Raw genomic sequence first — 24676 nt, forward strand, 5'->3', positions numbered from 1 at the left:
CCTAAGCACACAGCCAAGACAACGCAGGAGTGGCTTTGGGACAAGTCTCTGAATGTCCTTGAGTGGCCCAGCCAGAGCCCGGACTTGAACCCGATCAAACATCTCTGGAGAGACCTGAAAATAGCTGTGCAGCGACACTTCCCATCCAACCTGACAGAGCTTAAGAGGATCTGCAGAGAAGAATGTGAGAAACTCCCCAAATACAGGTGGGCCAAGCTTGTAGCGTCATAACTAAGAAGACTCAAGGTTGTAATCACTGCCCAAGGGGCTTCAAGTACTGAGTAAAGGGTCTGAATACTTATGTAAATAATGTGATATTTCAAAAATGTCTATAAATTTGTTTTTTCTTTGTTATTATGGGTTATTGTGTGTAGATTGATGAGATTGTTTTTAATCCATTTTAGAGTAAGGCTGTAACGTAACAAAATGTGGAAAATGTCAAGGGGTCTGAATACTTTCTGAATACACTGTAAGTGTGTGTCTTTCCACGCAAACGGTTGTTAGCAGTATGTAACTGACTTTACCTGCTACCTGCTCTTTCTGCTCTGCTCCGGCTCTGCATTTTATTCTAGCCTTGTGCAGATGAATATATGTTATTAACTCCATCCATCCCTCCATCCCGCCATAGCTCCATCCCTCCATCCATCCCTCCATCCATAGCTCCATCCATCCCGCCATAGCTCCATCCCTCCCTCCATCCCGCCATAGCTCCATTCATCCATCCCTCCATCCATAGCTCCATCCATCCCGCCATAGCTCCATCCCTCCATCCATCCCTCCATAGCTCCATTCATCCATCCCTCCATCCATAGCTCCATCCATCCCGCCATAGCTCCATCCCTCCAATCCTCCCTCCATAGCTCCATTCATCCATCCCTCCATCCATAGCTCCATCCATCCCGCCATAGCTCCATCCCTCCATCCATCCCTCCATAGCTCCATTCATCCATCCCTCCATCCATTGCTCCATCCATCCCGCCATAGCTCCATCCATCCCTCCATAGCTCCATTCATCCATCCCTCCATCCATAGCTCCATCCATCCCGCCATAGCTCCATCCCTCCATACCTCCCTCCATCCCGCCATAGCTCCATCCCTCCATCCATCCCTCCATAGCTCCATTCATCCATCCCTCCATCCATAGCTCCATCCATCCCGCCATAGCTCCATCCCTCCATACCTCCCTCCATCCTGCCATAGCTCCATCCCTCCATCCAACCCTCCATAGCTCCATTCATCCATCCCTCCATCCATAGCTCCATCCACCCCAGCATAGCTCCATCCCTCCATAACTCCATCCATCCCTCCATAGCTCCATCCCTCCATACCTCCATCCATCCCTCCATACCTCCATCCATCCCTCCATAGCTCCATTCATCCATCCCTCCATCCATAGCTCCCTCCATCCCACCATAGCTCCATCCCTCCATACCTCCATCCATCACTCCATAGCTCCATCCCTCCATACCTTCATCCATCCCTCCATCCCACCATAGCTACATCCATCCCTCCATCCATCCCACCATAGCTCCATCCCTCCATACCTCCATTCATCCCTCCATAGCTCCATTCATCCATCCCTCCATCCATCCATCCCTCCGTCCCTCTATACATCCATCCATCCCTCCCTCCATCCCTTCCTCCATACCACATCCCTCCATCCACCCATCCATCCCTCCATCCTTCCCTCCATACCTCCATCCCTCCCTCCATCCATCCATCCAAGCCCAGGTTATTAGCATTTAATAATAGTTCATGAGTGTGTGTCTATGTGTGTGTGTCTGTGCGTCCGTGTGTGTTTGTGTGTGTGTGCGCTTGTGTGCCTGCGTGTGTGTGTGTGTGTGCATTATACAAAGGGGATTGTCGTTTATGATTTGAATTGCTGACTGATGTGTGGCTCAAATCGTCTTAGCTTTCTATGATCCAATGGGTCATCAACCCAATGACCTTTCAGTAAGTTCACCAGTGACTCGAGTGAACCCAGTGAACCCCACTCCATCCAACGCTAACCTTGAATGACGCATACAGTAACACAATCTGTGTTCCTAACGGGTTGGCCATAATGGATAGATACAGTATGTAACATTTCCCATTAGATTCAAAACACTCAACACGCACAGCAGACATTTTGTGCCGGGACAGTCATTACTACGTCTCCGTTTACTTTACTCACCATTTGTTTGTTGTAACTGGGCCAGTGTTCTCCCTGTGCTCACTTCCTCCATTGTCTAGCTCTCTCGTTCCTCTTCCTAATCAGGTGACAGTGGATCTGAGGAGTATTCCATTCTGTAGGTTATCAGTGAAGGAGGTCTTTTCCACCTGGAACCTATCAGACATAGCAATAGTTGAGTATTATGGGAAGCCCGGAGGCTAAGGGCGAGGAGGGAGGATGAGAGTGGAATGAGAGGAGAGAGAGAGTGAGGGAAGAGAAAGGAGAGCACATTAGGTGATCTTTTTGTGTTTTTTAAGCAACATGGTGCATGTGGTTGTGAAGAAGGCCAAACAAGCACCCCGTTGGGAGAGTAGACCATTATCTCAGCTGGAGCCCCAAACACGCACCTGCAAACGCTCTCGCTCTCTCTCTTTCTCTCGCTCTCTCTTTCTCTCGCTCTCTCTCTTTCTCTCACTCTCTCTTTCTCTCGCACTCTCTCTTTCTCTCGCTTTCTCTCGCTCTCTCTCTCTCTCGCACTCTCTCTTTCTCTCGCTTTCTCTCGCTCTCTCTCTTTCTCTCACTCCCTCTCTTTCCCCCTCTCCCCCCTCTCTGCTCTCTCTTCCCCCCGTCTCTGCTCTCACTTCCCCCCCTCTTTGCTCTCCCCCCTCTTTGCTTTCTCTGTTCTTCCCTCTCTCTCTCCTTTCAGATAAGTTGCTGTATGCCTATGCATGTGTTATGTGCTCTCAATTTCACTCTAAAGCTCTCTTCTGCTTTTACATAAGCCGGGCTGGGGCACTGGAACAGCAGGCTGGCACCCTGCTTAGGATACTCTAGGCTCTGAATCACCATGCTGGATGAGTGGATCTTACACTGGCACACAAACAGTCAAACTCGCATTAACCAGCGGACAAACACACACACCTCTAAACACACACACACACACTCACACACACACACACACACACACACACACACACACACACACACACACACACACACACACACACACACACACACACACACACACACACACACACACACCTCTAAACACACACACACACACACACTCACACACACACACCTCTAAACACACACACACACACCTCTAAACACAGACACACACACTCACACACACACACACACCTCTAAACACATACACGCAAACACACAAAAACAAAACACCCCCACCCCCACACACACACTGTAAAACAACACATTTCACCCTGTCTGGTGTATGTGACAATAAAACCTATATTTTTTTATACATACACATACACACACAGAAAATGTTCCTCCTTAAATACACATAAAGCACACATGCACACACATAGTCAGATTTACATAATCTGGCTTGCACAAACATAGAGATGTGCACACACAGTCAGATGTACTGTAATAGGCTGAAAACTAACGCTACTGATAAACAGACAGTGACTCTCTCTGTGATCTCGGCAACATGACTCTTCACTGCTGTCTTGGATTCCATAGCATTGGTCTTGGTTTCTATAGCATTGGTCCTGGTTTCTATAGCATTGGTCCTGGTTTCTATAGCATTGGTCCTGGTTTCTATAGCATTGGTCCTGGTTTCTATAGCATTGGTCTTGGTTTCTATAGCATTGGTCCTGGTTTCTATAGCATTGGTCCTGGTTTCTATAGCATTGGTCCTGGTTTCTATAGCATTGGTCCTGGTTTCTATAGCATTGGTCTTGGTTTCCATAGCATTGGTCTTGGTTTCTATAGCATTGGTCCTGGTTTCTATAGCATTGGTCCTGGTTTCTATAGCATTGGCATTGGTTTCTATAGCATTGGTCCTGGTTTCTATAGCATTGGTCTTGGTTTCTATAGCATTGGTCCTGGTTTCTATAGCATTGGTCCTGGTTTCTATAGCATTGGTCTTGGTTTCATTAACATTGGTCCTGGTTTCCATAGCATTGGTCCTGGTTTCTATAGCATTTGTCCTGGTTTCTATAGCATTGGTCTTGGTTTCAGTAACATTGGTCTTGGTTTCCATAGCATTGGTCCTGGTTTCTATAGCATTGGTCCTGGTTTCTATAACATTGGTCCTGGTTTCTATAGCATTGGTCCTGGTTTCTATAGCATTAGTCTTGGTTTCAATAACATTGGTCCTGGTTTCTATAGCATTGGTCCTGGTTTCTATAGCATTGGTCCTGGTTTCCATAGCATTAGTCCTGGTTTCCATAGCTTTGGTCCTGGTTTCCATAGCATTGGTCTTGGTTTCCATAGCATTGGTATTGGTTTCTATAGCATTGGTCTTGGTTTCTATAGAATTGGTCTTGGTTTCAATAACATTGGTCCTGGTTTCCATAGCATTGGTCCTGGTTTCTATAGCATTGGTCTTGGTTTCCATAGCATTGGTCTTGGTTTCTATAGCATTGGTCCTGGTTTCTATAGCATTGGTCCTGGTTTCTATAGCATTGGCATTGGTTTCTATAGCATTGGTCCTGGTTTCTATAGCATTGGTCCTGGTTTCTATAACATTGGTCCTGGTTTCCATAGCATTGGTCCTGGTTTCTATAGCATTGGTCTTGGTTTCTATAGCATTGGTCCTGGTTTCCATAGCATTGGTCTTGGTTTCCATAGCATTGGTCCTGGTTTCTATAACATTGGTCCTGGTTTCTATAACATTGGTCCTGGTTTCTATAGCATTGGTCCTGGTTTCTATAGCACTGGTCCTGGTTTCTATAACATTGGTCCTGGTTTCTATAACATTGGTCCTGGTTTCTATAGCATTGGTCCTGGTTTCTATAGCATTGTGTGTGCATGGAGATGGAGGGGAGGAGGAGAAATGTTCTCCAGTCCCCAGGTATCTCTAACAGGCTTGGTTATTAGACCCGGCCGCTAGCTAGCCATTTCACATTGGTTACACTTACCCCCCTTTTGACCTCCTCCTTTTCCGCAGCAACCAGTGATCCGGGTCAACAGCATCAATGTAACAGAATAGCTTCCGTCCCTCTCCTCGCCCCAACCTGGGCTTGAACCAGGGACCCTCTGCACACATCAACAACTGACACCCACGAAGCGTCGTTACCCATCGCGCCACAAAAGCCTGCGGCCCTTGCAGAGCAAGGGGAACAACTACTTCACGGTCTCAGAGCGAGTGACGTCACCGATCGAAACGCTATTAGCGCGCACCACCGCTAACTAGCTAGCCATTTCACATCGGTTACACTAGGCAGTTTGGTAGTTCACCACTGTCTGAATACAGATACAATATCTCTCACTACAATTCCTCCCAGAATCAAAGTGAGACTATCCAGCCCCCTGCTCCCACAGGACAATACTGTAGAAGGCCAAGCTATTTACCGAGCTGACAAGCTAAAAATCTGTCGTTCTGCCCCTGAGCAAGGCAGTTAACCCACTGTTCCCCGGGCGCCGAAGACGGGGATGTCGATTAAGGCAGGCCCCCGCACCTCTCTGATTCAGAGGGGTTGGGTAAATGCATGGGAAAGCAGTGCTGGTCACTGACACAACTTTTTACTGAAGAATCTCTTATCTCCATCTTAGAATAGAGCAGGGCACCTCGGAGCCCTCTTATCTCCTCGGAGCCCTCTTATCTCCGTCTTAGAATAGAGCAGGGCACCTCGGAGCCCTCTTATCTCAGTCTTAGAATAGAGCAGGGCACCTCGGAGCCCTCTTATCTCAGTCTTAGAATAGAGCAGGGCACCTCGGAGCCCTCTTATCTCAGTCTTAGAATAGAGCAGGCCACCTCGGAGCCCTCTTATCTCAGTCTTAGAATAGAGCAGGGCACCTCGGAGCCCTCTTATCTCCGTCTTAGAATAGAGCAGGGCACCTCGGAGCCCTCTTATCTCAGTCTTAGAATAGAGCAGGGCACCTCGGAGCCCTCTTATCTCAGTCTTAGAATAGAGCAGGGCACCTCGGAGCCCTCTTATCTCAGTCTTAGAATAGAGTGACCCTTCTTTCAACCCATCCATTTTTCATGGGTCTGAATCCTTGATGCGCTGCCTGCCTGCTGCAGTGTGGTTTGGCAGCCCAGGCTAAGCTACATAAATATTTGATATATTTGAAATATTTGTTCCAGTTCTTTCCTTCTAAAAACAAAGTTGTACCCCCCCCTCCCCCACCCTAAAAGGTGGTCACCCTTTAAAACAGGCCTGTTTCTTCTTCACAACACTCATCCCCTTTCTCTCTGTCTCTAAACACTCTCTCTGCTCTCTCTCTCTTTCCTGATGTTCATGATTCCTGACCTCCAGCTGTTTCCTGACTTCAAGCTCTGTCTGTCTGTCTGTCTGTCTGTCTGTCTGTCTGTCTGTCTGTCTGTCTGTCTGTCTGTCTGTCTGTCTGTCTGTCTGTCTGTCTGTCTGTCTGTCTGTCTGTCTGTCTGTCTGTCTGTCTGTCTGTCTGTCTGTCTGTCTGTCTGTCTGCCTGCCGAAAGAAAGAAAGAAAGAAAGAAAGAAAGAAAGAAAGAAAGAAAGAAAGAAAGAAAGAAAGAAAGAAAGAAAGAAAGAAAGAAAGAAAGAAAGAAAGTGTCCAGGAATGGGACCGGGAGGCAGCTACGAAAATGACAGAGGTGAGAGAGGGAGAAAAGGTGGAAAAGGAGAACAAAGAATAATTGCAAAGAGAGAAGAGAGGGGGAGAAAGAAAGGGGGAGAGAGAGAGGGGGTGAGAGAAGTAAAGTTTCCATAGCATTGGTCCTAGTTTCTATAGCCAAAAGCAAAGTTTTTTCATGCTTTGTTGATAGAACAGTCTGCAGCACCTGGCCTTACCCTACTAGAATCTGAAGTCAAATGTCTACTGTTTGCTGATGATCTGGTGCTTCTGTCCCCAACCTGGGAGGGCCTACAGCAGCACCTAGATCTTCTGCACAGATTCTGTCAGACCTGGGCCCCTTAAGTGAATCTCAGTAAGACAAAAATAATGGTGTTCCAAAAAAGGTCCAGTTGCCAGGACCACAAATACAAATTCCATCTAGACACCGTTGCCCTAGAGCACACAAAAAACTATACATACCGTGGCCTAAACATCAACACCACAGGTAACTTTCACAAAGCTGTGAACGATCTGAGAGAGGCAAAAAGGGCCTTCTACGTCATCAAAAGGAACATAAAACTCGACATCCCAATTAGGATCTGGCTAAAAAGACTTGAATCAGTTATAGAACCCATTGCCCTCTACAAAATGGGACAAACACCAAAGTGAGACATACTCAGTGTACAATGTAAAACACCAAATAATGCATGCAGAGCAGAATTAGGACGATACCCGCTAATTATAAAAAATCCAGAAAAGAGCAGTTAAATTCTACAACCACCTAAAAATAAGTGATTCCCTTCCATAAGAAAGCCATCACCTACAGAGAGATGAACCTGGAGAAGAATCCCCTCAGACAGCTGGTCCTGGGGCTCTGTTCACAAACACACCCCACTTAGCCAATTCCACCCAACCAAATCATGAGAAAACAAAAAGATAATTACTTGACACATTGGAAAGAATTAACCAAAAGACAAAGCAAACTGGAATACTATTTGGCCCTAAACAGAGAGTGCAAAAATGAGGTGGAAACTGAGCTGCACTTCTTAACCTCCTGCCAAATGTATGACCATATTAGAGACACATATTTCCCTTAGATTACACAGATCCACAAAGAATTCAAGAACAAACACAATTTTGATAAACTCCCATATCTATTGGGTGAACTACCACAGTGGGACATCACAGCAGCAAAATGTGTGACCTGTTGCCACAAGAAAAGGGCAACCAGTGAAGAACAAACACCATTGTAAATACAACCCATATTTAGGTTTATTTATTTTCTCTTTCATACTTTAACTATTTGCACATCGTTACAACACTGTTAGTCAGTAATATAACATTTCAAATGTCTCTATTATTTTTAAACTTTGGTCTGTATTGTTTACTGTTCATTTCTGATTGTTTATTTAACTTTTCCACTTGTTTTGGCAATGTAAACCAATGCCAATAAAGCCCTTTGAATTTAATTGATAGAGAGAGATCTGTTTTCACTTTAGAGCTTTCATCTCAGCACTCCGCCCCAGAGAGAGTACAAAGAAATATGCTAAAGAACATTGCTTCATCCATTCAGAGCACTAGCAGAAAGACACAGAGAGACACAGAGGCACAGAGAGACACAGAGGCACAGAGAGATACACAGAAAGACAGAGAGACACAGAGGCACAGAGAGACACAGAGAGACACAGAGAGGCACAGAGAGGCACAAAGAGGCACAGAGAGGCACAGAGAGGCACAGAGATACACAGAGGCACAGAGGCACAGACTCTCAGAGGGGCATAGAGCAACACAGAGAGGCACAGAGAGACACAGAGAGGCACAGAGAGGCACAGAGGGGCACAGAGAGACACAGAGAGACAGAGAGCAACACAGAGAAACACATAGAGTGCTCATCTCAGTGCTCATCTTCACTTTAGAGCTTTCATCTCAGCACTCCGCCCCAGAGAGAGTACAAAGAAATATGCTAAAGAACATTGCTTCATCCATTCAGAGCACTAGCAGAAAGACACAGAGAGACACAGAGGCACAAAGAGACACAGAGGCACAGAGAGATACACAGAAAGACACAGAGAGGCACAGAGAGACACAGAGAGACACAGAGTGACACAGAGAGGCATAGAGAGGCACAGAGAGGCACAAAGAGGCACAGAGAGGCACATAGATACACAGAGGGACACAGAGGCTCAGAGGGGCATAGAGCAACACAGAGAAGCACAGAGAGACACAGAGAGACACAGAGAGGCACAGAGAGACACAGAGGCACAGAGAGATACACAGAAAGACACAGAAAGACACAGAGAGGCACAGAGAGACACAGAGAGACACAGAGAGACACAGAGGCACAGAGAGACACAGAGAGACACAGAGAGGCACAGAGAGGCACAAAGAGGCACAGAAAGACACAGAAAGACACAGAGAGGCACAGAGAGACACAGAGAGACACAGAGTGACACAGAGAGGCATAGAGAGGCACAGAGAGGCACAAAGAGGCACAGAGAGGCACATAGATACACAGAGGGACACAGAGGCTCAGAGGGGCATAGAGCAACACAGAGAAGCACAGAGAGACACAGAGAGACACAGAGAGGCACAGAGATACACAGAGGGACACAGAGGCTCAGAGGGGCATAGAGCAACACAGAGAGGCACAGAGAGACACAGAGAGGCAAGGAGAGGCACAGAGGGGCACAGAGAGACAGAGAGCAACACAGAGAGACACATAGAGTGCTCATCTCAGTGCTCATCTTCACTTTAGAGCGCTCATCTCAGCACTCCGCCCCAGAGAGAGTACAAAGAAATATGCTAAAGAACATTGCTTCATCCATTCAGAGCACTAGCAGAAAGACACAGAGAGACACAGAGGCACAAAGAGACACAGAGAGACACAGAGGCACAGAGAGAGACACAGAGGCACAGAGAGATACACAGAGAGACACAGAGAGGCACAGAGAGATACACAGAGAGACACAGAGAGGCATAGAGAGGCACAGAGATACACAGAGGGACACAGAGGCACAGAGATACACAGAGGGACAGAGGCTCAGAGGGGCATAGAGCAACACAGAGAGGCACAGAGAGACACAGAGAGGCACAGAGAGGCAAGGAGAGGCACAGAGGGGCACAAAGAGACACAGAGAGACACAGAGTGACACAGAGAGGCATAGAGAGGCACAGAGAGGCACAAAGAAGCACAAAGAGGCACAGAGAGGCACAGAGATACACAGAGGGACACAGAGGCACAGAGGCTCAGAGGGGCATAGAGCAACACAGAGAGGCACAGAGAGACACAGAGAGGCACAGAGAGGCACAGAGAGATACACAGAAAGACACAGAGAGACACAGAGGCACAGAGAGACACAGAGGCACAGAGAGATACACAGAAAGACAGAGAGACACAGAGAGACACAGAGAGACACAGAGGCACAGAGAGACACAGAGAGACACAGAGGCGCACAGAGAGGCACAAAGAGGCACAGAGAAGCACAGAGATACACAGAGGGACACAGAGGCTCAGAGGGGCATAGAGCAACACAGAGAGGCACAGAGAGACACAGAGAGGCAAGGAGAGGCACAGAGGGGCACAGAGAGACAGAGAGCAACACAGAGAGACACATAGAGTGCTCATCTCAGTGCTCATCTTCACTTTAGAGCGCTCATCTCAGCACTCCGCCCCAGAGAGAGTACAAAGAAATATGCTAAAGAACATTGCTTCATCCATTCAGAGCACTAGCAGAAAGACACAGAGAGACACAGAGGCACAAAGAGACACAGAGAGACACAGAGGCACAGAGAGAGACACAGAGAGACACAGAGAGACACAGAGGCACAGAGAGATACACAGAAAGACACAGAGAGACACAGAGAGGCACAGAGAGGCACAGAGAGATACACAGAGAGACACAGAGAGGCATAGAGAGGCACAGAGATACACAGAGGGACACAGAGGCACAGAGATACACAGAGGGACAGAGGCTCAGAGGGGCATAGAGCAACACAGAAAGGCACAGAGAGGCAAGGAGAGGCACAGAGGGGCACAGAGAGAGACAGAGAGACAGAGAGCAACACAGAGAGACACAGAGAGACCCTGAGAGGCACAGAAAGACACAGAGAGACACATAGAGACACTGAGAGGCACAGAGATAGAGACAGAGCAACACAAAGCGACACAGAGAGGCACAGAGAAACACTGAGATGCCCAGAGAGACACAGAGAGCAACACAGAGAGGCACAGAGAGGGACAGAGAGGCACAGAGGCTCAGAGAGGCACAGAAAGACACAGAGATACATTGAGAGGGAAAAGAGGCACATAGGCACAGAGCAACACAGAGAGGCACAGAGCAACACAGAATGGCACAGAGCGGCGCAGAAAGGCGCAGAGAGGCACAGAGAGATGCAGAGAGGCACAGAGAGACGCAGAGAGGCACAGAGAGGCACATAGATACACAGAGGGACAGAGAGGCACAGAGGCTCAGAGAGGCATAGAGTGACACAGAGAGGCACAGAGAGGCAAGGAGAGGCACAGAGAGACAGAGAGGCACATAGCGACACTGAGAGGCCCAGAGAGACAGAGATAGAGACTGAGCAACACAGAGTGACACAGAGAGGCACAGATTAACACAGAGAGGCACATAGTGACACAGAGAGACACTGAGAGACACAGAGAGACGCTGAGAGACACAAAGCGACACTGAGAGGCCCAGAAAGACAGAGATAGAGACAGAGCAACACAGAGAGACACATAGCGACACTGAGAGGCGCAGAGAGAAAGAGATAGAGACAGAGCTACACAGAGAGGCACAGAGAGGCACAGAGGGACACAGAGGCACAGAGGCTCAGAGGTGCATAGAGCAACACAGAGAGGCACAGAGAGACACAGAGAGGCACAGAGCGACACGGAGAGGCAAGGAGAGGCACAGAGAGAAACAGCGAGACAGAGAGCAACACAGAGAGACACAGAGAGACCCAGAGAGGCACAGAAATACACTGAGAGGCACAGAGAGACAGAGATAGAGACAAAGCAACACAGAGCGACACAGAGAGGCACAGAGAGGCACAGAGAGACACTGAGAGGCTCAGAGAGGCCCAGAAAGACACAGAGAGACAGAAAGCAACACAGAGAGGCACAGAGAGAAACACAGAGAGCAACACAGAGAGGCACAGAGGCACATAGATACACAGAGGGACAGAGAGGCATAGAGCGACACAGAGAGGCATAGAACGACACAGAGAGGCAAGGAGAGACACAGAGAGATAGAGAGGCACATAGCGACACTGAGAGGCCCAGGGAGACACAGCGAGACACTGAGAGACACAGATTAACACAGAGAGGCACATAGCGACACTGAGAGGCACAGAGTGACACAGAGAGACACAGAGAGACACTGAGAGACACAAAGCGACACTGAGAGGCCCAGAGACAGAGACACAGAGAGACACATAGCGACACTGAGAGGCACAGAGAGACAGAGATAGAGACAGAGCAAAACAGAGAGACACAGAGAGGCACAGAGAGACACATAGCGACACTGAGAGGCATAGAGAGACACAGAGAAACACATAGCGACACTGAGAGACACAGAGAGACACTTAGCGACACTGAGAGACACTGAGAGACACTGAGAGACACAAAGCGACACTGAGAGGCCCAGAGAGACAGAGATAGAGACAGAGCAAAACAGAGAGACACAGAGAGGCACAGAGAGACACATAGCGACACTGAGAGGCATAGAGAGACACAGAGAAACACATAGCGACACTGAGAGACACAGAGAGACACTTAGCGACACTGAGAGACACTGAGAGACACTGAGAGACACAAAGCGACACTGAGAGGCCCAGAGAGACAGAGATAGAGCCAGTGCAACACGGAGAGACACATAGCGACACTGCGAGGCACAGAGAGACAGAGATAGAGACAGAGCGACACAGAGGCACAGAGAGACAGATTAACACAGAGAGGCACAGAGAGACACAGTGAGACACAGAGGGACAAAGAGGCACAGAAAGACACAGAGATACACAGAGAGGGAAAAGAGGCGCAGAGGCTCAGAGAGGCACAGAGCAACACAGAGAGGCAAAGAGAGACACAGAGCGACACAGACAGGCCCAGAGCGACACAGAGCGGCGCAGAGAGAAACAGAGATACACAGAGAGGGAAAAGAGGCGCAGAGGCTCAGAGAGGCACAGAGCAACACAGAGAGGCAAAGAGAGACACAGAAAGACACAGAGCGACAGACAGGCTCAGAGAGACAAAGAGAGGCACAAAGAGACACAGAGAGACACATAGCGACACAGAGAGACACATAGCGACACTGAGAGGCACAGAGAGACACAGAGAAACCCATAGCGACACTGAGAGACACAGAGAAACCCATAGCGACACTGAGAGACACAGAGAGACACATAGCAACACTGAGAGACACAGAGAAACCCATAGCGACACTGAGAGACACAGAGAGACACATAGCAACACTGAGAGACACTGAGAGACACAAAGCGACACTGAGAGGCCCAGAGAGACAGAGATAGAGACAGAGCAACACAGAGAGACACTGAGAGGCACAGAGAGACAGAGATAGAGACAGAGCAACACAAAGCGACACAGAGAGGCACAGAGAAACAGATTAACACAGAGAGGCACAGAGAGACACAGAGAGACACTGAGAGACACAAAGCGACACTGAGAGGCCCAGAGACAGAGACACAGAGAGACACATAGCGACACTGAGAGGCACAGAGAGACAGAGATAGAGACAGAGCAAAACAGAGAGACACAGAGAGGCACAGAGAGACACATAGCGACACTGAGAGGCATAGAGAGACACAGAGAAACACATAGCGACACTGAGAGACACAGAGAGACACTTAGCGACACTGAGAGACACTGAGAGACACTGAGAGACACAAAGCGACACTGAGAGGCCCAGAGAGACAGAGATAGAGACAGAGCAAAACAGAGAGACACAGAGAGGCACAGAGAGACACATAGCGACACTGAGAGGCATAGAGAGACACAGAGAAACACATAGCGACACTGAGAGACACAGAGAGACACTTAGCGACACTGAGAGACACTGAGAGACACTGAGAGACACAAAGCGACACTGAGAGGCCCAGAGAGACAGAGATAGAGCCAGTGCAACACGGAGAGACACATAGCGACACTGCGAGGCACAGAGAGACAGAGATAGAGACAGAGCGACACAGAGGCACAGAGAGACAGATTAACACAGAGAGGCACAGAGAGACACAGTGAGACACAGAGGGACAAAGAGGCACAGAAAGACACAGAGATACACAGAGAGGGAAAAGAGGCGCAGAGGCTCAGAGAGGCACAGAGCAACACAGAGAGGCAAAGAGAGACACAGAGCGACACAGACAGGCCCAGAGCGACACAGAGCGGCGCAGAGAGAAACAGAGATACACAGAGAGGGAAAAGAGGCGCAGAGGCTCAGAGAGGCACAGAGCAACACAGAGAGGCAAAGAGAGACACAGAAAGACACAGAGCGACACAGACAGGCTCAGAGAGACAAAGAGAGGCACAAAGAGACACAGAGAGACACATAGCGACACAGAGAGACACATAGCGACACTGAGAGGCACAGAGAGACACAGAGAAACCCATAGCGACACTGAGAGACACAGAGAAACCCATAGCGACACTGAGAGACACAGAGAGACACATAGCAACACTGAGAGACACAGAGAAACCCATAGCGACACTGAGAGACACAGAGAGACACATAGCAACACTGAGAGACACTGAGAGACACAAAGCGACACTGAGAGGCCCAGAGAGACAGAGATAGAGACAGAGCAACACAGAGAGACACTGAGAGGCACAGAGAGACAGAGATAGAGACAGAGCAACACAAAGCGACACAGAGAGGCACAGAGAAACAGATTAACACAGAGAGGCACAGAGAGACACAGAGAGACACAGAGGGACAAAGAGGCACAGAGAGGCACAGAAAGACACAGAGATACACAGAGAGGGAAAAGAGGCGCAGAGGCTCAGAGAGGCACAGAGCAACACAGAGAGGCAAAGAGAGACACAGAGAGACACAGAGCGACACAGACAGGCACAGAGCGACACAGAGCGACACAGAGCAACGCAGAGCGGCGCAGAGAGACACAGAGATACACAGAGAGGGAAAAGAGACGCAGAGGCTCAGAGAGGCACAGAGCAACACAGAGAGGCAAAGAGAGACACAGAGAGACACAAAGCGATACAGAGAGGCACAGAGAGACACAGAGAGACACATAGCGACACAGAGGCACAGAGAGACACAGAGAGACACATAGCAACACTGAGAGACACTGAGAGACACAAAGCGACACTGAGAGGCCCAGAGAGACAGAGATAGAGACAGAGCAACACAGAGAGACACATAGCGACACTGAGAGGCACAGAGAGACAGAGATAGAGACAGAGCGACACAGAGCGACACAGAGAGGCACAGAGAGACAGCGATAGAGACAGAGCAACACAAAGCGACACAGAGAGGCACAGAGAGACACAGAGAGGCACAGAGGGAAAAAGAGCCACAGAGAGGCACAGAAAGACACAGAGATACACAGAGAGGGAAAAGAGGCGCAGAGGCTCAGAGAGGCACAGAGCAACACAGAGAGGCAAAGAGAGACACAGAGACACACAGAGCGACACAGACAGGCACAGAGCGACGCAGAGAGGCGCAGAGAGGCGCAGAGAGACACAGAGATACACAGAGAGGGAAAAGAGGCGCAGAGGCTCAGAGAGGCACAGAGCAACACAGAGAGGCAAAGAGAGACACAGAGAGACACAGAGCGACACAGACAGGCTCAGAGAGACACAGAGAGACGCAGAGAGGCATGCTTCACCAGGAGGCAAAGGGGAGCACATATTAAGATCTCTGCAGTGTGTCCAGGTCCTCACCGCTTAGCCAAACTGTTTAGCATGATAATGAGCAGCCGTAATGGTTTTCATAGCCCAAAACTTCTACTTCCTTGCAGACTTGGTGGATGGAGGGACGTGGGGGTGAGTCTGTTGTAGCTCATTTCAAAGTTGAATCCACGCTTATTTTTTCAATTGATTTTTTTAAGGAAGTGTCTTTTCCACTGGGTCAGCATGAAATAACTGTCTTATGGAAAGTGACATTAGCTGTGATGAATGAGTTAGACGTTAATTATTCACTCCACTAAATGGTGTGCAGAGAGAGAGAGCGAGAGAGAGAGCAGAGAGAGAGAGAGAGAGAGAGAGAGAGAGAGAAATAGAGAGAGCGCGAGAGACAAAGAGAGAGAGTGAGAGAGAAATAGAGAGAGAGGGGGGAGTGAGAGAGAGAAATAGAGAGAGAGAGGGAGGGTGCGAGAGAAATAGAGAGAGAGCGAGAGACGGAGAGAGAGAGTGAGAGAGAAATAGAGAGAGAGAGAGCAAGAGAGGGAGAGAGAAAGGGGGGAGAGTGACAGAGAGAAATAGAGAGAGAGAGAAATAGAGAGAGAGAGGGAGAAAGCGAGAGAAATAGAGAGAGAGCGAGAGACAGAGAGAGAAATAGAGAGAGAGTGAGCAAGAGAGGGAGAGAGAGAGGGGGGAGAGTGAGAGAGAGAAGTAGAGAAAGAGAAATAGAGAGAGAGAGAAATAGAGAGAGAGAGAGAGAGAGAGAGAGAACTAGAGAGAGAGAGAACTAGAGAGAGAGAGCCCTCATTTGTTCTCTCCCTCTCTTGATTTGACAACCACTACGAGCGATCGATGATTTACGCGCAGGGGCTGTATACCTTAAACACAAAACGTGCTCCAATCAAAGTAAAAGAGAGACTCGGAACGTCGTATGCGGGAATAATTGTGTTCAGTCATAAATGTATTCCATGGCCATCAGTAATTATGTTCACTGAAAGCTTTCGTACTTAGACTAGTAGAGCTAATTAAAGTGCTGAGAATTGTATCACTACCAAATTATTCCTTTAACCCAAGTTGACCGCCTGATCCCAGACCTGAGATCTTTTATCAAATACTTTCATATACAGATTATGAGAAATAGCTTTCTACTGCATTGATGAATTGAAATCACATGTTAAGTTGAACATAAAGGTTTTCACCAACATGATCGTACAGCAGTTAACTAGCTACATGTAGACTGTTACAGTTTGAATTGTGTACGGCAGCTAGCTAGCTACATGTAGACTGTTACAGTTTGAATTGTGTACAGCAGTTAGCTAGCTACATGTAGACTGTTACAGTTTGAATTGTGTACAGCAGTTAGCTAGCTACATGTAGACTGTTACAGTTTGAATTGTGTACAGCAGTTAGCTAGCTATATGTAGACTGTTACAGTTTGAATTGTGTACAGCAGTTAGCTAGCTACATGTAGAATGTTACAGTTTGAATTGTGTACAGCAGTTAACTAGCTACATGTAGACTGTTACAGTTTGAATTGTGTACAGCAGTTAGCTAGCTACATGTAGACTGTTACAGTTTGAATTGTGTACAGCAGTTAGCTAGCTACATGTAGAATGTTACAGTTTGAATTGTGTACAGCCGTTAGCTAGCTACATGTAGACTGTTACAGTTTGAATTGTGTACAGCAGTTAGCTAGCTACATGTAGACTGTTACAGTTTGAATTGTGTACAGCAGTTAGCTAGCTACATGTAGACTGTTACAGTTTGAATTGTGTACGGCAGTTAGCTGTACCCTACATGTAGACTGTTGCAGTTTGAATTGTGTACAGCAGTTAACAAGCTACATGTAGACTGTTACAGTTTGAATTGTGTACAGCAGTTAGCTAGCTACATGTAGACTGTTACAGTTTGAATTGTGTACGGCAGTTAGCTGTACCCTACATGTAGACTGTTGCAGTTTGAATTGTGTACAGCAGTTAACTAGCTACATGTAGAATGTTACAGTTTGAATTGTGTACAGCAGTTAGCTAGCTACATGTAGACGGTTACAGTTTGAATTGTGTACAGCGGTTAGCTAGCTACATGTAGACTTTTACAGTTTGAATTGTGTACGGCAGTTAGCTGTACCCTACATGTAGACTGTTGCAGTTTGAATTGTGTACAGCAGTTAACTAGCTACATGTAGAATGTTACAGTTTGAATTGTGTACAGCAGTTAGCTAGCTACATGTAGACGGTTACAGTTTGAATTGTGTACAGCGGTTAGCTAGCTACATGTAGACTTTTACAGTTTGAATTGTGTACGGCAGTTAGCTGTACCCTATATGTAGACTGTTACAGTTTGAATTGTTTACAGTAGCCTTAGCATACAGTACACCCCTATTGGCAATAGTAAATCAAATGAATGTAAAGGTGTTTTTTTGTAACAGTGCACAGTCCAGTTCCTGCAATTGCGTTAGAAAAGATAGTCCTACTTTATTTACTGGTAATGTATTTTATTATGGCAAGAATAAAGATTCAGAATACACTTTACGATAGAGACAGGATTCAAAGTATGGAAAGAAGTATTTTGGTTCGAAGATCAACGTTTGATAGATAAAGAAAGATGTATTGGAGAACGTAGAGAATTTGCTCCACGATGAGTTGCTTCACTGTCTCACGTTGGCTTGAATTGGCCATTAGATAGGAAACGGAAAGATTAAGCTATGTCTTTATCAGTTTATTAAATATTGTCAGCTGCATTTCAAATGTGCCACTGATATTTTAAAGTTTTTAGCATCCTGTTTAGTGTCAATAATTTTGGACTGAAAAACATTACTGAAAAAAACTTTCAGTCTTAGGCTACAGCATGTGGAAATATGTTTTTCAGGCTTAACGTATTTTCACCTCTATCAATAATAATAACCTATATCTAGAACAATAACCTCTATCTAGAATAATAATCTATATCCATAATAATAACCTATCTGTAATAATAATCTATATCTATAATAACAACCTATACCTATAATAATAACCTATATCTATAATAATAACATCTCTCTAGAATAATAACTATCTATAATAATAACCTCTATCTATAATAATAACCTCTATCTATAATAATAACCTGTATCCATAATAATAACCTCTATCTGTGATAATACCATATATCTATAATAATAACATATATATATAATAATAACCTCTATCTATAATGATAACATCTATCTAGATTAATAACTATCTATAATAATAAGCTTTATCTATAATAATAACCTCTATCTATAATAATAACCTCTATCCATAATAATAAACTCTATCTAGAATAATAACCTGTATCTATAATAATAACCTCTATCTGGAATAATAACATATATCAATAATAATAACCTCATCTATAATAATAATCTCTATCTGTAATAATAACCTCTATATGTAATAATAACCTATATCTATAATATATATCTATAATAATAAAATATATCTATAATAATAACATATATCTGGAATAATAACCTCTATCTGGAATAATAACCTCTATCCATAATAATAACCTCTATCCATAATGATAACTTCTATCTATCTATAATAACTTCTATCTATAATAATAGTTATCTTGAATAATAACTATCTATAATAATAACCCCTATCTATAATAATAACTGCCCATATCCATAATAATAACCTCTATCTAGAATAATAAACTCTATCTGGAATAATAATGTCTATCCATAATAATAACCTCTATCTATGATAATAACCTTTATCTGGAATAATAACCTATATCTATAATAATAAACTCTGTCTGTAATAATAACCTGTATCTATAACAATACCCTATATCTATAACACTAATCTCTATCTAGAATAATAACCTCTATCTGGAATAATAACCTCTATCCATAATAATAACCTACATCTATAATAATAACCTATATCTATAATAATAATATCTATCTAGAATAATAACTATCTAGATTAATAACCTCTATCTATAATAATAACCTCTATCCATAATAATAACCTCTGTCTAGAATAATAACCTGTATCCATAATAATAACCTTTATCTGCAGTAATAATAATAACCTATATCTATAATAATAACCTCTATCTATAATAATAATAACCTCTATCTGTGATAATAAACTCTATCTGGAATAATAATCTCTATCTATAATAATTACCTATATCTATAATAATAACCGCTATCTAGAATAATAACTCTTTGTAATATTAACCTCTATCTATAATAATAACCTCTATCTATAATAATAACCTCTATCTGCAGTAATAATAATAACCTTTATCTAGAATAATAACCTCTATCTAGAATAATAAAATATCTGTATGTTGTTAGTTCAAAGATGTTATTGGAAAAAAAAAAATTATTGTTCTAATTGTCTCCAGCATAGCAGCGTGTGTAGACTCACAGGTGCACTAACTACCTAATACCATCTGTCTTCTGTTGTTACAGGAGAGTAGAGGAGGAGAAATGATCCCTCCTTCCTCATTCTCTCGTCTCTTTTATTTAATCGAAAAATTCATAACAAGATCAGGGTTTTTCCTCCGGAGGAGTGTCCCTTTCCATCCTTTATATATTGTCCTTCATTATCTGATTAGGCTCACAGCGAGGCTTGTTCTCTGTCTGTTATTCAATATCAACCTTTATACACACAGATAAGCCATAGAGAGGAAGAGGGAGGGAGGGAGGGAGGGAGGGATGGGACGGGAGGGAGGGATGGGACGGGAGGGCGGGTGAGGGAGGGAGGGAGGAGATGGGGAGAGAGGGAGAGAGGGCGGCTGGAGGGAGGGGGAGGGAGGGAAGGAGCGAGAGAGAGAGGGAGGGAGGGAGGGAGGGAGGGAGGGAGAGAGGCTGGAGGGATGGTGGGAGGGAGGTGATATAATTCCTAATAAAGGTGATATCAGCCTCCTCTTGTAGTCTAACCTAAATTATAGACAATATGACCTGTGTGGGTGGGTGGTAAGGTTCTTACGGTGAAGGGACTCCTAATAAACCTAGGTGGCACACTTTAATCAGAACATTTCCCCTGGGTGTGTGTGTGAGTGCGTGCGTGTATGTGTGTGCATGTGCGTGCATGTGCGTGCGTGTGTGTGCGTGCGTGTGTGTGTGTGCATGTGCGTGCATGTGCGTGCGTGTGTGTGCATCTCTAAATGCCTGTGTAAGTAAGTGTGTACCTTGTCTCAGGGAAACAGGTGAAAAGTGAAGATTTAATAGTTTTTTCTCTTTTCCTCTTCTCATCCCTCTCTCTGTTATCCCTCTCCTCATCCCTATCTCTGTTATCCCTCTCCTCATCCCTCTCTCTGTTATCCCTCTCCTCATCCCTCTCTCTGTTATCCCTCTCCTCATCCCTATCTCTGTTATCCCTCTCCTCATCCCTATCTCTGTTATCCCTCTCCTCATCCCTATCTCTGTTATCCCTCTCCTCATCCCTCTCTCTGTTATCCCTCTCCTCATCCCTATCTCTGTTATCCCTCTCCTCATCCCTCTCTCTGTTTTCCCTCTCCTCATCCCTCTCTCTGTTATCCCTCTCCTCATCCCTATCTCTGTTATCCCTCTCCTCATCCCTCTCTCTGTTTTCCCTCTCCTCATCCCTATCTCTGTTATCCCTCTCCTCATCCCTATCTCTGTTATCCCTCTCCTCATCCCTATCTCTGTTTTCCCTCTCCTCATCCCTCTCTCTGTTTTCCCTCTCCTCATCCCTCTCTCTGTTATCTCTCTTCTCATCCTTCTCTCTGTTATCTCTCTTCTCATATCCCGTCTCTTCCTCTCTTCTCATCCCCCCTCTCTTCCTCTCTTCTCATCCCCCTCTATATTCTCTCTCTCTCTCTCTCTCTCTCTCTCTCTCTCTCTCTCTCTCTCTCTCTCTCTCTCGCTCTCTCTCTTTCTCTCTCTCTCTCGCTCTCTCTCTCTCTCTTCTCATCCCCCTCTATATTCTCTCTCTCTCTCTCTCTCTTCTCATCCCCCTCTATATTCTCTCTTCCTCTCTCTCTCTTTTAATTCAGTTCAATTCCAAGGTCAATTCCAAAGTGAAATATACAACAAAAATTAACAGTAAACATTACACTCACAGGAGTTCCAAAAGAATATAGACATTTCAAATGTTATATGACATCTATCTCTCTCTCTTTCTATGTTCCTGTCCTGATGAGTGTGTCCGTTTGTCTGTCAGTCAGTGTGTTGAGTGGGTCTGTTGATCAGTGGGTTAGCACACTGCACTGTTACTGAAAATAGGACAGGCATCCGGGTCAGCCACAATGCAATTGGACTTTGGACTGTGTACATGTTGTTGTGGTTCTAGCTAAGAATAATTTAGAGTACATAATAAAGACCACTGATGTGTGAGGTTATGAGGTGGTATGTGTGTCTACCTACTCGGTCCAGGGGTCTCTTCAGGTCTGATGTGTGAGGTTATGAGGTGGTATGTGTGTCTACCTACTCGGTCCAGGGTCTCTTAAGGTCTGATGTGTGAGGTTATGAGGTGGTATGTGTGTCTACCTACTCGGTCCAGGGGTCTCTTCAGGTCTGATGTGTGAGGTTATGAGGTGGTATGTGTGTCTACCTACTCGGTCCAGGGGTCTCTTCAGGTCTGATGTGTGAGGTTATGAGGTGGTATGTGTGTCTACCTACTCGGTCCAGGGTCTCTTCAGGTCTAATGTGTGAGGTTATGAGGTGGTATGTGTGTCTACCTACTCGGTCCAGGGGTCTCTTCAGGTCTGATGTGTGAGGTTATGAGGTGGTATGTGTGTCTACCTACTCGGTCCAGGGGTCTCTTCAGGTCTGATGTGTGAGGTTATGAGGTGGTATGTGTGTCTACCTACTCGGTCCAGGGGTCTCTTCAGGTCTAATGTGTGAGGTTATGAGGTGGTATGTGTGTCTACCTACTCGGTCCAGGGGTCTCTTCAGGTCTGATGTGTGAGGTTATGAGGTGGTATGTGTGTCTACCTACTCGGTCCAGGGGTCTCTTCAGGTCTGATGTGTGAGGTTATGAGGTGGTATGTGTGTCTACCTACTCGGTCCAGGGGTCTCTTCAGGTCTGATGTGTGAGGTTATGAGGTGGTATGTGTGTCTACCTACTCGGTCCAGGGGTCTCTTCAGGTCTGATGTGTGAGGTTATGAGGTGGTATGTGTGTCTACCTACTCGGTTCAGGGGTCTCTTCAGGTCTGATGTGTGAGGTTATGAGGTGGTATGTGTGTCTACCTACTCGGTCCAGGGGTCTCTTCAGGTCTGATGTGTGAGGTTATGAGGTGGTATGTGTGCCTACCTACTCGGTCCAGGGGTCTCTTCAGGTCTGATGTGTGAGGTTATGAGGTGGTATGTGTGTCTACCTACTCGGTTCAGGGGTCTCTTCAGGTCTGATGTGTGAGGTTATGAGGTGGTGAATGATGACATTCTCTCTCTTGGTGGAGATTGGCTTGTCACACAGCCCTATGCTTCCCAATGAGTAATATGAAGCAAGCAGACACACACTTGGACTGTCATGCACACACACATGCAGACACACAATAAGGTATGACATCAGCGTGTGTGTGTGTGTGTGTGTGTGTGTGTGTGTGTGTGTGTGTGTGTGTGTGTGTGTGTGTGTGTGTGTGTGTGTGTGTGTGTGTGTGTGTGTGTGTGTGTGTGTGTGTGTGTGTGTAGAACATTGAAACTTAGAGGGCCAACACTGAACATTAAACGAGATTGAGAGTAACTAGCAGAAAATGAAACATCCTATTTAGAGCTCTGTCTATCTTATCTTTTGCTATATGTTCCCTGTGTTGGTCTGGGTCAACATTATCTCTCCCATATTGTTCCGAGCTCACCACACAGCCCAGTAGTCCTTGAAGTGGCCCGCCATCGTTGCCAAGCTCAACAGTAAAGTCACCCCAAGTACAGAGTTCTGACACGCATGTCTGCCAATGTTACAGTGCAGCGCCTTTTCAAGACGCCACTACCACTTTAAAATGACTCTGTCATTAAGCCAGCATATTGATCCCATTCCCCAACCTCCGGTTTGGGGTGAGGAGTGGTGAGGGGGAGGAGAGGGGAGAAGAGGGGGAAGAAGTGAATGGGAGGAGGGGGGAACATTTACTACAGAGGGGTAATTCGATTGGGAATCGCAGCGACGAAGAAATTAGACAGCTCACTTGGCGACAAAAGATCTGGAACCGCGGAGACGGTTACCACAGTGAGGGTTGCCATAAAGAAAGGTTATTGATTACTGGCTGGATGTGTGTGTGAGGCTTGGTGGAACAGGGGAATAGGCATGCTGAGCTGCTAGCTCTCACTGTCTCGCATCAGAATTAGACGTTATCCATGTTTCTCAAAAGAAAAATTTAGAAGTTGTTCCAAACGTCAGATTTTGAAGTGTTTAAGATTAAGTTCAGGCATTAACTCAGAGTGGTTAAGGTTGAGGGTTAAGGTAATGATTAAGGTTGAGGGTTAAGGTTGAGGGTTAAGGTTGAGGGTTAAGGTAAGGGTTAAGGTAAGGGTTAAGGTAGAGGGTAAGGTTGAGGGTTAAGGTAAGGGTTAAGGTTTTGGACAAGGTTGAGGGTAAAGGTTGAGGGTTAAGGTTAAGGTAAGGGTTAAGGTTGAGGGTTAAAGCATAAATATAAAATAACTGTCTATCGCTGGATGTGGTTGGTGCCTCCCGAGTGGTGTAGTGGTCTAAGGTACTGCATCACAGTGATAGCGAGATTCTGGGTTCGAGTCCAGGCTCTGTCGCAGCCAGCCGCGACAGGGAGACCCATGGGGCGGCGAACAATTGGCCCAGCGTCGTCCGGGTTAGGGGAGGGTTTGGCCCAGCGTCGTCCGGGTTAAGGGAGGGTTTGGCCCAGCGTCGTCCGGGTTAGGGGAGGGTTTGGCCCAGCGTCGTCCGGGTTAGGGGAGGGTTTGGCCCAGCGTCGTCCGGGTTAGGGGAGGGTTTGGCCCAGCGTCATCCGGGTTAGGGGAGGGTTTGGCCCAGCGTCGTCCGGGTTAGGGGAGGGTTTAGCCCAGCGTCGTCCGGGTTAGGGGAGGGTTTGGCCCAGCGTCGTCCGGGTTGGGGGAGGGTTTGGCCCAGCGTCGTCCGGGTTGGGGGAGGGTTTGGCCCAGCGTCGTCCGGGTTAGGGGAGGGTTTGGCCCAGCGTCGTCCGGGTTAGGGGAGGGTTTGGCCCAGCG

At 46.3% G+C, this 24676-nt stretch overlaps 1 protein-coding gene across 1 annotated transcript in view; it reads left to right on the plus strand.

Annotated features, from left to right (window-relative positions):
* Nucleotides 1–24676, plus strand: part of LOC106560529 (phosphatidylinositol 3-kinase regulatory subunit gamma) — a 376411-nt gene that overhangs the window by 70613 nt on the left and 281122 nt on the right. The gene's annotated exons all lie outside the window — the stretch shown is intronic.

The sequence above is a fragment of the Salmo salar genome, chromosome ssa10 (assembly GCF_905237065.1).
Source record: "Salmo salar chromosome ssa10, Ssal_v3.1, whole genome shotgun sequence".
Lineage (NCBI taxonomy): Eukaryota > Metazoa > Chordata > Actinopteri > Salmoniformes > Salmonidae > Salmo > Salmo salar.